Here is a 12169-nt window from a genome sequence, read left to right as displayed (position 1 = left end):
TTTTGACAGTGACATTATTATTATTAAGACAAAGCTAATTGATTGACACACATAATACAATAAATTAGTCATGAGCAATATAAAAATGGAAATAATTATAATAATTATCTAAAACTTATCCTTTTTTCGCAAATAAATTTTATAAATTATATATCTCCAAAATTCTAACATAACATCACATACAATTTTTAAAAATTTATCCCCTTCTACACAAATAAACTAATATTATCAATTACATATTTCCATCAATAAAATTTTATCTTCATGTAATTTACAAATTATTATATATTAAAAATCTTATTTGGACAGATAATTAACATATAATAATTATTAAAAAAATATTAGCTCATAAACCAAACATGCTCAGACAACACGAAACTCTTTTTGAACATGTGTTTCTAGAATATGTGTGTGTGTGTGTGTGGGGGGGATATCAAATAATAATTTTTCAAGTTATGAATGATGCATATGATTATAAAATACCAAATAATTAAAGTTGTGATTGTGCTTATCTCATTGGCCATCACAAAGCCAAAGAAAATGAGGGAACAAATCTTCCTCTCTCTATCCCTTATTCCAAAAATGGTAGCCTTTTTATGATGATAGTATGATGGTTTATGGGACTTAACCTCTCTCTATCATGTTTTGGACTGCACTCTGAATTTTGGTGCTGTTGAATTGATCAATAACTTTGGTAAATATACTTTGCTGGTTTCATGTTCTAATTAATTGGGTAGTTAGTGTTCCCACACTAGTGAATTGCAAGGGAGGATTGTTACGTAATTGAACTTACATATAAGATTGAAGCGTGAAACATTTACTGACACAATTATTATATTTATTTCTCTTATGTCACATAAAAAAAATTGGGCAAATTACACAAAACCACCCTCAACTTGTGTGGTTTTTCAAAAAATCACCCTAAACTTTCAATTGAAATATTTAACTTCCTTCCACTATAACATTCAAACAATTAAACATATTTAATAATTTAAAGACAAAAGTATCATTCTCTTCAACCCAACACCAATAAGAGTTACAGATTCCCAAGATCTTGTTTTTATCATCTAACGGTCACCGCGGCCTTTTGCCAATGTCGCCGACTGGACAAAGGAAATGACTTTTATGATTTTTGATTCTTTGATTATTCACGATTTTTCATTTCTATTTGCAAAGGGTGTTGTGGCCATGGTAGCCCCAGCAATCCCATGAACTATTGACTTTTTTTTGTCCCCATATTTTTTAATAACAAAAATTAATAAAAAATATTATTCTCTAATAAAAAAAATTGTTAATATGCAATATATTGTTCTATCACGTATCCTTGTCATAGAAAAAGAAAGAAAATGAAAGAATTATAAAACAAAATTGATGAATAGGATCCATTCAAGTACTTGGAGATTCAACTTGTGTATTTGCAAAATATTGGATACAAAAATGTAGAATGCAGCATGAAAAAATACTGAATTTTTTTTTTTTGGCAATGATCCCCGTTACAGAAATGTACAAATGTTTTATCTTCAAGAAAAATCAAGAAAACAATTTTTAATGTATTTGATTTGATTATTGATCAACAATAATGGGTGGATTTATATAAAACAAATTCAAATATTGGCCATGACAATATCAACGATCTGCGGTGACCAAAGGCAGGGAGAGAATAATGGTGGCAATAAATTCGAGGGAGGGATAAAATTGTCTTAAAATGGTTGAACATGCTTAATTGCTTCAATGTTATACTATAAAGGGTTAATTGTTTGAATCAAAAGTGCAGGGTGGTATTTTGAAAAACCTCATAAGTTGAGGGTGGTTATGTGTAATTTTCCCAAAGAAATTTTATCTCTTACTCTTACTTTGATTTTCGTGTTCTTTTTTTTTTTTTTTTTTTAAAGTGGATCCCACCATTTATTGTGAGAATAGGAAAAAAATTTATTTTATATAACATAAGAAAAATAAAACCCCAATTTATATTGGGCAAATACGAGTCTCTTATTGCCTATGATGCACCGACACTGACACAGGGCACGGGACGCGACACGACACACCGACACATTAATTTTAAAAAATGTCATATTTTGACACTTTGGGACACGTTTTGATATTAAATAATATTTTTAATATATATAATATAATTTTTATTTAATACATATAACAGCCCATAATAAGTCATATAAACAATCAAATATTCAAATTTCATAATATAAATATAAACAAAAATATTTTTTCGTATCTTGTTAATTTTTCATGTTAAATTTCATAATAGAAAAAATTAATTTATAAATTTTTTTATGTTTAGTTAATAAAATAAAGGGAAAATGTCACCAATACTCATGTAGTTTGCTTCAGAATCACTTATGTCATTGTGATTTTTTTTCTATCACATATGCCCCTGTGGTTTTTTATTTTTTACAAAGCACAGGGGCATATGTGATAAAAAAAACCACAAGAACATAGGTGATTCTGAAGCAAACCACAGGGACATTGGTGAACTTTTTCCTAAAATAATATAGGATACCAATAAATAAATAAATAAAATTTAGACCTAAAAAAAGGATACAAAAATAAAATAAAATAAAATTTAGACCTAAAAAAAAAGTGTCAGAAATGTGTCAGAACATTGACCGCGTGTCTCAACATGTTGACTTCACGTCGAACGCGTGTCAGTATAATACCAACACGCACAAATTTAAAAAAAATGTGTGTCCGTGCTTTGGAGCTTATTGCTTGAGAAAAAAATTTCTCCAATTTTTTTTTTTGGTAGTCAATTTTTTCCAATTAACTCATCAAAAGTCGTGCAATGCGGGTTTTTTTCCTCTCTCTTGATGGCGAGAATTTTTATCAAGAGAGAATTTATTGTGGTCTGGGACCACCATTTTTTAGGTGGTCTCTTAGTGTAAATAGAAGGGTAAAATTGGAAAAGAAGAAAAATAGCAGGGGTAAAATGAGAAAGAAAAAATTAATGTTGTGAGAGAGAGAGCACCAAATCATTAAGTGATCCTAGAGCATATTAAATATTTCCACTTGATGGGTATCATAAGGAAAAACTCATATTGTCGTATTATATTATATTATTCCTTAATAACCATTCTCGATATTAACTACTATCATGGCCAACCACTCTCCCACCATTAGAAAAATAATTGATGGTGAACTTGTTTTAAAAGATTAAGATGAATACATATAAAAAAGTATCATTTTTATATTAGGGAAACATATTTATTATTTTAAATGATATAAAGTTATATTATTTTTAAAAAAAGATAAATACAAAATAATATTTTTTATTCAAAATTTAAATTAAAAAAATCACTTTCTCATATGAAAAAGTAATCATATTATTTGATCACAACCAGTCAATCATTTATTTAAAAATTATATATTTTTCTCTCTTATCTCATTTGGAATGAGTGATTATAATCAAATATATAAGCATCCAAATCCATCAATCTATCATTGTCATTTGTACACGACTTTTTATATTAGTAATGTTTACGAGCTTTGTCACTGGAAAAGCCACGTCCTTTACTCGCAAAATTACAAAAGAAACTTATTGGAAACTTCCAAAATGTTGAAGGGATCATTGCACTTGAAAGCTAAACGTGGTATGGCATATCATCAGCTTTTCTACCCATAAGTCGAATCATATAATATTTATCAGATTAATTCTTTTCACAAACAATTTCTACATGTGATTTGTGGAAAAAATTTACATATGTCGGCCACGAATTATACATGGAGAAGTGCACGACTCAAATGCATATAAGAATAATACACGTCTTACAGAGAGTACAATGTGTAAGAGGCGCGTGACTGATTTTAGCACAAATCACACATAAAAAATTTATGATTTGAAGACAAATTGCCAAAAATAAAAATAAAAAATAGATTGATAAGTCATTTAGAAAATTAAACATATAAATTGTTACACATTTTGCTTTGCATAGGGGAAGAAGCCCAAATATCCAATTTGCGACTGCAAAGCAGCGGCGCGAGACTCCCTTGACAAAACACATGCTATCAGTGGGGGTAGACTCGGTAGTGTACTAAACGCGATAAGGACTTTAAAGTTTAAAGTATACAACTAAACATCTAGTTGTTTGAAGAAAAAAATCAATTTGTGTTGTGTCAGATTCAAATGACGTTTTATTCATTTAGCAGCAAGTATTTTTTATTGTATGAATATTTTAAATTTAAGTAAAATATAAAATAATATTGAAAAATAATGTTTAAGATAAAATTATTCAAAAATATGAAAAGTTTAATTCAGGTAAAATATATAGATTAAGAAAATATATCTAAAATTGTAAAACAAATGCATAATTAATTAAAATAAAATTATATTTAGAAATTTTAAAATTTAATGATAACATATTTTTTCAATTAAAAGAAAATGAATTAATAAATTTAATTATTTTTAATATATATATATACATATATATTATTTTAATATAAAGATGGAATTAGTATAAATGTATAACGAAACAAGCAAGATACAATCTTTAAATTTGTAAACCTCCTAGATGCTATTATCTCAATCAAAATATATCAATTTTATAACATTGGGGAAGGGTCCACTACGATATGGACAAGTGAATAAGACATGTCACTAAGAGAGGTACTAGGTAATAAGAAATGCTAATGTTTTATTTTATTTTATGTATCTCTCGGTTACGAGCAAACTTTCGGTACCACCATCGTTGATACTTCTTTCCTTAAATTAGAAAATAATTAGGATATAAAAGAAAATAAGAAAAAAGTAAGGGATTAAAATGGAAAACAAATTTCTTGTTTTAAATGGAAAACAACTAGGGTTGGCAAAACAGGTCAACCCGGCCCGGCCCGACCCGACCCGACCTGCTTTCAACTCGAAAAAAACGAGTTGGGTTAGGGTTGGCTCGAAAAAAAAACGAGCCAGAAAACCCAACCCAACCCGACCAGAGTCGGGTTAGGTTGGCTCGCGGGTTGGCTAAAAAATGTGGCTCGTGTGTTGGCATGAAAAAATAGCTCGCGAGTTGGCTCAAAAATAGGCTTGCAGGTTGGCTCGAAAATTGACTCGCGGATTGACTCGTTTTCAGCCTATTTAAATGACCCTGTAGTATTAATGCACCAGCTATGTGGCTTCCATTAGCTTAAAAAAGGGTTACAAAATGAGAAATAAAAGCAAAATATTTTAGTTTCGAATTTTCTTCACAACAAATTTGCATCAACATCCAGAAACAATCAGAACCACTTGCTACCAAGTGGGTAAGATATTTGAACCAAACAGAGCTATCACAGCCTAACAATATAAAAATGGTAGGGATGTGAGAAGATTAGAGACTTTTAGGTTTAGATAAGAAAAAAAAATGATGACAACATGTGTGGGTTTTGTCCATTTTTCTATATTATATTTTGTATTTTTTTATTAAAAAAAAACTCAACCCGCGAGCTGGCTTGTTTGACCCCAGGTTGGCTCATTTTTCACGGATTGAAACGAGTCGGGTTGACAACTCATTTTTGCCAACCCAACCTGGCTCGTTTTTTGGGAGTTACGAGCCAACCCGACGGGTTGGCTCGTTTTTGCCAACCCTAAGTAGAACGGTAGTATTTAAAAAATTTCCCTCAGTTACGTACCTAGGAACTTTGAATTTGGAAATGGTGTTAATTTCGATATTTTAATCAAAATATATATTATGTACATGTTTTTATAAGAAGATTATATTTACAATTTATTTTTTCTTACATGCTTTCATAATTATTAGATTAAAATTAAATTAATAGTAAGAGATTGTAAGAAAAAATAGTTTGTAAATATAATTTTTTTATTTTTATAATAAAAAAGTACAACTTTATAAATTTATAATCTTTATTACTTTTTTGTAAGAATAATTTTCATTAATTAATCAATAATGTTTAACATAAAATTTATTATTTTAAGAAAAACAATATAACCCAATTAGCTTAGGTTAAAGGTGATGTTGATGTTGATGAAAAACAATATAATATTTTTAAAAATCCCAAATAAACGCTTAATTTATATACATTTTAACCATTGCCGAAGGAATTTTCAACTATATATATTATTGTACAAAAAGAAACAGTGTGATTGAATTCATTACCTCAAGGACCAATTCTCTTATACGTAAACGTGTCGGAAAAAAATTAATTATATTTTTCTTAAAAATAACATGTTACATTTTTTATTTATATTTCCAATTATTAATTTATTTTTTAGTTAATTAAAATTTTATATAATACACGAGATTCTCACTGGTAAATGAACAAAATGAGAAGAAATTCTCTTACCTTTGCTCGAGAGCTAAAGTTAATATTTTTTTCCTTTCAAACGCTACATATTTAATAAATTAAAAATGTTATATATAAATAGAACTTTTATAAAGATTGAGAGTATAATTAATGCCCGAATAACTTATATCAGGGTAAAAATAAATTTTTTTATACCCAACCAACTTATACTTAATATTCACACTAGGAAAGCAAAATTTTTAAAAATACTCTTTATTTTTATTATAAAAATCCAAAACGACACTGCTTTAAAGTTGCAGGAATAATTTTGGCTTTTGTGTCATTGAGAAATATTTTTTCTTATATATATATGGATCTCTCTTTTCTCATGTTGTAGGAGAATTTTTTCTCCTACTTAGAGATGTGCATGGGTCGAACCAAACCGGATTTTTTGAAAAATCGAACCGAATTGGTTTAAATGGTTCGGTTCGGTTGGGTTGGAAATGATACAGTTCGGAACCGGTTCGGTTCGACCCTTTTTTGAAAAGAAAAGAAATTTAAAATTTAAAAAATAAAGTTATAAAAATCAATTTGGTTCGGTTCGGTTCGGTTCTTAAACTGGTTCTAAAAACCGATTTGGTTCATGAACTAATTTTTAAAAACCGATTAATTTAAGGTTCGGTTCAGTTTTTTAGTTATTTTGCACACCCTTGCTCCTACTATATTGAAACAAGATGTGATGGATTCCACCTCCTATTAAAAAAGAAAAATAAAAAAAGTTGTTGAACACATTTCGATGTATCACTAGTAGGAGAAAGAATTCTCCTATAACATGAGAATTTTTTCCCATATATATATAGGAGTTTGCATTCGTCATTTAACATAACCACAAAAAGTTTTCTACACACACAACATTTTGTGGAACCCACATGTTTTGAAAAAAAAAATTATGGCACGCAAAACGAATCTCTATAACATAACACAATTATTTTTCCTATAACAGAACTCTTATAAAACTCATATATATAACTTAAGAAAAAATATTTCTCCTGCAACAAGTGCAATCTCATAATAATGCCATTTTGAGGTTTAGGAATAAAATACATGATATTTTAGTAATTTTATTTTCTTTTTATATCATATATTTTACTAAAATATCCTATATTTCTTCAACCCAAAATGACTTCAGTTTAAGATAGTAGAAGATAACTCCATCTTTTGTTGGAAATTGATGCTTTAATGTGAAAAAATATATTATATGGTCATGTGAGAAGAGCACAATTATACAAAGATGAATCAATGATTATATTTTGTTAATTACCTATTTTAATATTTTTTTCTCTCTACTTTTATTACAATTAATTTATCTTTATATGATTATGATTTTTTCACATGATCATGTCATATTTTTTTAGAAGAGAATATTCAGATGCATTTTTTGTTACAGAAGAGAGTTTAATCCCATAGACTTAACACATGCATGTTTCATTTATTTTTCTCCACTCTCTAGCTCAACTTCACCCACCATTGTATCTACATTAATGGAAGTTCTCAAATAACTTCAAACTTGTTGAGATAAATTAACATATGTGAACACTCTTAAATAACTAATCATTAATTTATATTAAAAACGTATTAATTCAATTTGCCTGTGTTGAAATTTATAATATGAAAAAAAAATTATGCTTAACTTTAATAGAACAGGACACATTTAGTTCAAAATAAATTTATCTTAATATACATTCTATAATTTTGATCATAACTTAATTTTGGCTCCATTCTGCGAATATGTACGTACTCTATAATCAGACCACTCAATTAAATTCAATCACAACACTGATTTTAGTTTGAGTTTACTGTAATTCTTGTTTCCTACTTATTTTCCTGTAATTCAATTTGAATGTTCGCCCTTTAACTCTACTTTGATCATTTATCCAAATTATAGCCTTTTAAAAGGCGACCCGTATCTCCTATAATTTACCATATTCTCTGTAATTTATCACGTCTTATGTACTTTTTATTTTTTTTCTTCGATCATAGTTGAGTATAAAATATTTTTAATAATCCTTATAACAGAGCTTTCATATTTAAATCCGCTTTTTCTTTTGGTAAACAAACCTGTTTTTCAATAAAAAGCTCGTTTTCATTAAAAAAACATTTTTGAAATATTTTTTATTATTAAGATATTTTGCTAAAAAAAAACTGATGTATTGTTTTAAAAAATTAACAAAAAATTAAAATATTATACCATAAAGATATTTAAAAAAAATATTTAATAGAATTGTTGTTTTAAATGGAATCTGAAATTGAATGCGACTTGTGGCAGATCCAATTTAAAACAACAATTCTAGTTGTGGCTTTCTGGGCCTCAGTATAATCCTTGACATGATGTCTACTTTCTACGTATACCTTCTTCGCATAAAGAAAGGAAAATATTTTTAATATTACGATACCGAACTCGGTACTAATTTTTACTAAAAAAAGGAATTATTATTTTTTATTTTAACTTATATTTTTTTGTATAATTTCTTTTAAATCCCAATTTTTTCTCTTTTGATATAGATGTACCTACAATAATTGCAGCAAAAGTTTTTTCGAATTAAAGAGAATCCTTAATAAGATAAAGAAAAATCGATGCAAACTTAAAAAAAAAAAAAAAAACACCAAAAAAGTTTATAATCCTTAAGATTATCAGTTATAATATTTAACATGTAGTAATGTGTGGCCAGAAAGTTTCTCGCACCAAAAACGTGCCATGGCTAGAATTTTTTTAAAATTTCAGCCACTGCTCTCGGTCCTGTCTGTGGGCCTGTGGCTTTCGACCTGTTGTGCTTAGCGTAAAAATCCTATCACCTTTCTAGAAAAGATAGGGGAAAAAAGAAGTTGATATAATTGCTTACGTGGTTTGGGATATTAATTTTTAATAAAAATATAATAGTATATCATTGCACATGACTTATTTATATATAAAAAAAAAATTAAAAGGAAGGTGCTATGCAATTAAAAATAATACACACTTTTTATTAAATCCAGAACCGCAAATATTTAAATAAATTTACCTAAATTATATCTTATATAAATCCACTAGATCTAACAGCATCGAGCTATTGATTTGTGTGGAAATGCGTACAAAGAAATAGATTAAAAAATATATTTTATTTTTTTTTGTTATCAATTTATTAAAAAAATATTTTTTTAATCACGAGTGCAGCAGTGTTGATGATGCCTCTTCCTGTATGGGCCCACATATAGAGGTGACAAAATGGGTGGCCGTCCCGTCTCATCCTGTCATCAGCCCGTCAAAAAATGAATTAGCCCGTCCCATCTCATTTTGGAAAGTGGGCTGAAAAACTCGATCCGCCCCACCCTGTTGGACAAGTTGGGCGATTTGTTCCTTCAGCCCGAACTTATTTTACACTGACTCGTCTCGGCCCACCATCAACCTGTCAAAAAATGAGCCTGTCTCGTCCTGCTCTGCTTTTGAGATGGGTTAAAAAACTCAATTCACCCATTCCATTTAGCAAATGAAACGAGTTGGTCCGCCGAGCTGAATCGATTTTGTCAACTCTACCGCTCTACCCACATACACTGCATTGCGACCGAGACCCATGAAATGTAAGCTATAAAATTGGGTCATAAGAATCTACGGCTACAGAAAATCATCCTTATAAATATATAACTTTACATTTACATGGTTTTGTTATTTGTATATAATTTTTAAAAATTACGTACTTAACTCTACTTTTATAACATAATCTAAATCAGCAAGTGTATCCTTAAGTAGTTTGCAAGAAATTTTTAGAAAGTTAGATAAAGATATATAAAATAAGTTATATTTATAAATTTTTTATTCATACTATATTATATACTTTTAGGAATATATTTCTAACCGAGTCTTTTTCCAGAAATAAATAATATAATTTGTAAATATAAATAATGTAATTTGTAAATAAAAATTTTGTAAATATAATTCTCTCACAAATATATTAACCTTATAAAAAATATGAGTGCATTTTAAATTATCAGGACAACAATTCATTTGTTATGTTTTTTCTATCTCAATTATTGAAATATTTTAAACATATTTTTTAAAATATCACATTTTAGGATTTGTTGTCAGTAGAAGCAAAATTTTTTTTGCCACATGTCTAATACTGAAGGGTGTCTAGAACACGGTATATAAAAAAATAAATTATCGATGAGAGGTCCAGGATGGATTTTTGTAATATGCTCCCGGTAGATGATTTTTTTAGGTGCTCTTTTTTCAGAAAAGGAAAATTTATCTTTCATTTATATGATATCGTTATCTTCTTTTTAAATCCGTTCTCAATTCTTTTTTTCCTTCCATTTTTGGATAAGACCCATCAAATTCGGAATCATAAAAAATGAGCTCGTCCAGGACCCCTAAAGTGTGGCAGCGGATCCTTTGCTTCATGAAAGCAAAATATAGAAATCTGTTGGACTGTTCATATATTGCTTGAGCTAAGTGTCTTTTTATGACTTTTTTAGTTTCTCTTTTCTTTATAATTTGAAATTTAACCAAATATGATATTTCAAAAAAATTTATAAAAAAAAAGTTTTTTACAATAAAAAGCTAAAAATTAAAAGCTATTAGGAGGAGTTTTTTTTTAAGATATATGTTTATTTTTTAGAGTTTTCAAATTTATTTTCCAATTAATACTTATTCTAAACATTTATTCTAATAATAAATTATTTTATCTCCCTCCATTCAAAACCTTAAGAATAAATTTATACAATTATTAAACAGTTTTTAATTTTATTTTTAAGGTTTTTTAACTTTAATTTAAAAATAACTTTTAGCAAGGTGCATTTAGAGCTAGTATTGCTACGTAGCTTTCAGCTTAAGGAAAGTTGTGGACACTTGCATGACAACCTTTCCGAAATGAGTTTTTTTTTTAATTTTTGTTCCCGGGAATAAAAATGGATGAGAATTGCGTTTGATAAAATCGGTTTATTTTTTTGTTCTCGAGATTAACCGGTCTTTTTTTTTGCTGGGAAACAAAAAAGAGAATAAAAAATTTTCTGCTTTTTTATTTCTGGGCACAAAAAGAAAATCAATTTTCTCTCACACTTTCACGACTTCCTTCCTGCTCACAGACCAACACCAAACCGTCACTGCCTTTCAACCACATATCACCGGACCACCACCCCTCCCTTTACCACAGAAGTTCTTGGTCTCCTTTCTTCTCTCTTTCTTTTGCGATCCCAATTGCAGGTAAAAGCTCCAGACTTTACCGGCCTACCCTTTGCATAAGGAAAGATGTAAAAGGAAAAGAAAAATAATTAAAAGAATCCAATCAAAACAAAATTTTAAGATAAACATTAATCACTCCAAGACATAAAATCGACTTCTATCAAATGGTTTCAACTCAAGTTCTGGTTAAGGAACTTGGTAACTTGGGCAATCTTGTAAAAGCAAAAGCGTCTTTTACAAGAAAAAACAGGAGTGGGAGAGCTTTATTGCATAGATGTTCTCCTGTTTTCTGCATCAAGTTTATCTTATTTGTCAATATGCACTCTCAGCCAAAATGCCAAGCCTTTTCTTTTCTTTCATCTTTCTGCTCTTCTCAAAACAAGGTTTTCTTGTCAAAGCCAAACAAAAATAAGCATTTCTGTCCTGAGATTTTTAATAACAAATTTAATTCCTAAATATAATTGTAGTGATATTTGAAAAAAAAAAAAAAAGAAATTCACCGAGTCAGATGAGAATCTTAATTAGTGTGTGTTTGGATTAACTATTTTGGGGTCAAAAATGTTTTTTCATGGCAACTTCCCGAGAGAGCTTTAAAAAAAAAAAAGCGAAGCCATTATCTCCCAAAAAAAAATTGTGTTAACAAACGTAATTCTGATTCTTGGAATAACAATAAAATAAGTTAACAAACGTAAATTCTGATTCTCATAACTCTTACAAGGCACAAAAATA

The sequence above is a fragment of the Gastrolobium bilobum genome, unplaced genomic scaffold, assembly GCF_033153095.1.
Source record: "Gastrolobium bilobum isolate Gb01-03AN ecotype WA unplaced genomic scaffold, APGP_CSIRO_Gbil_v1 utg2831, whole genome shotgun sequence".
Classification (NCBI taxonomy): Eukaryota; Viridiplantae; Streptophyta; class Magnoliopsida; order Fabales; family Fabaceae; genus Gastrolobium; species Gastrolobium bilobum.
The sequence above is the reverse complement of the archived record's forward strand: the minus strand, read 5'-3'. Positions refer to the sequence as shown.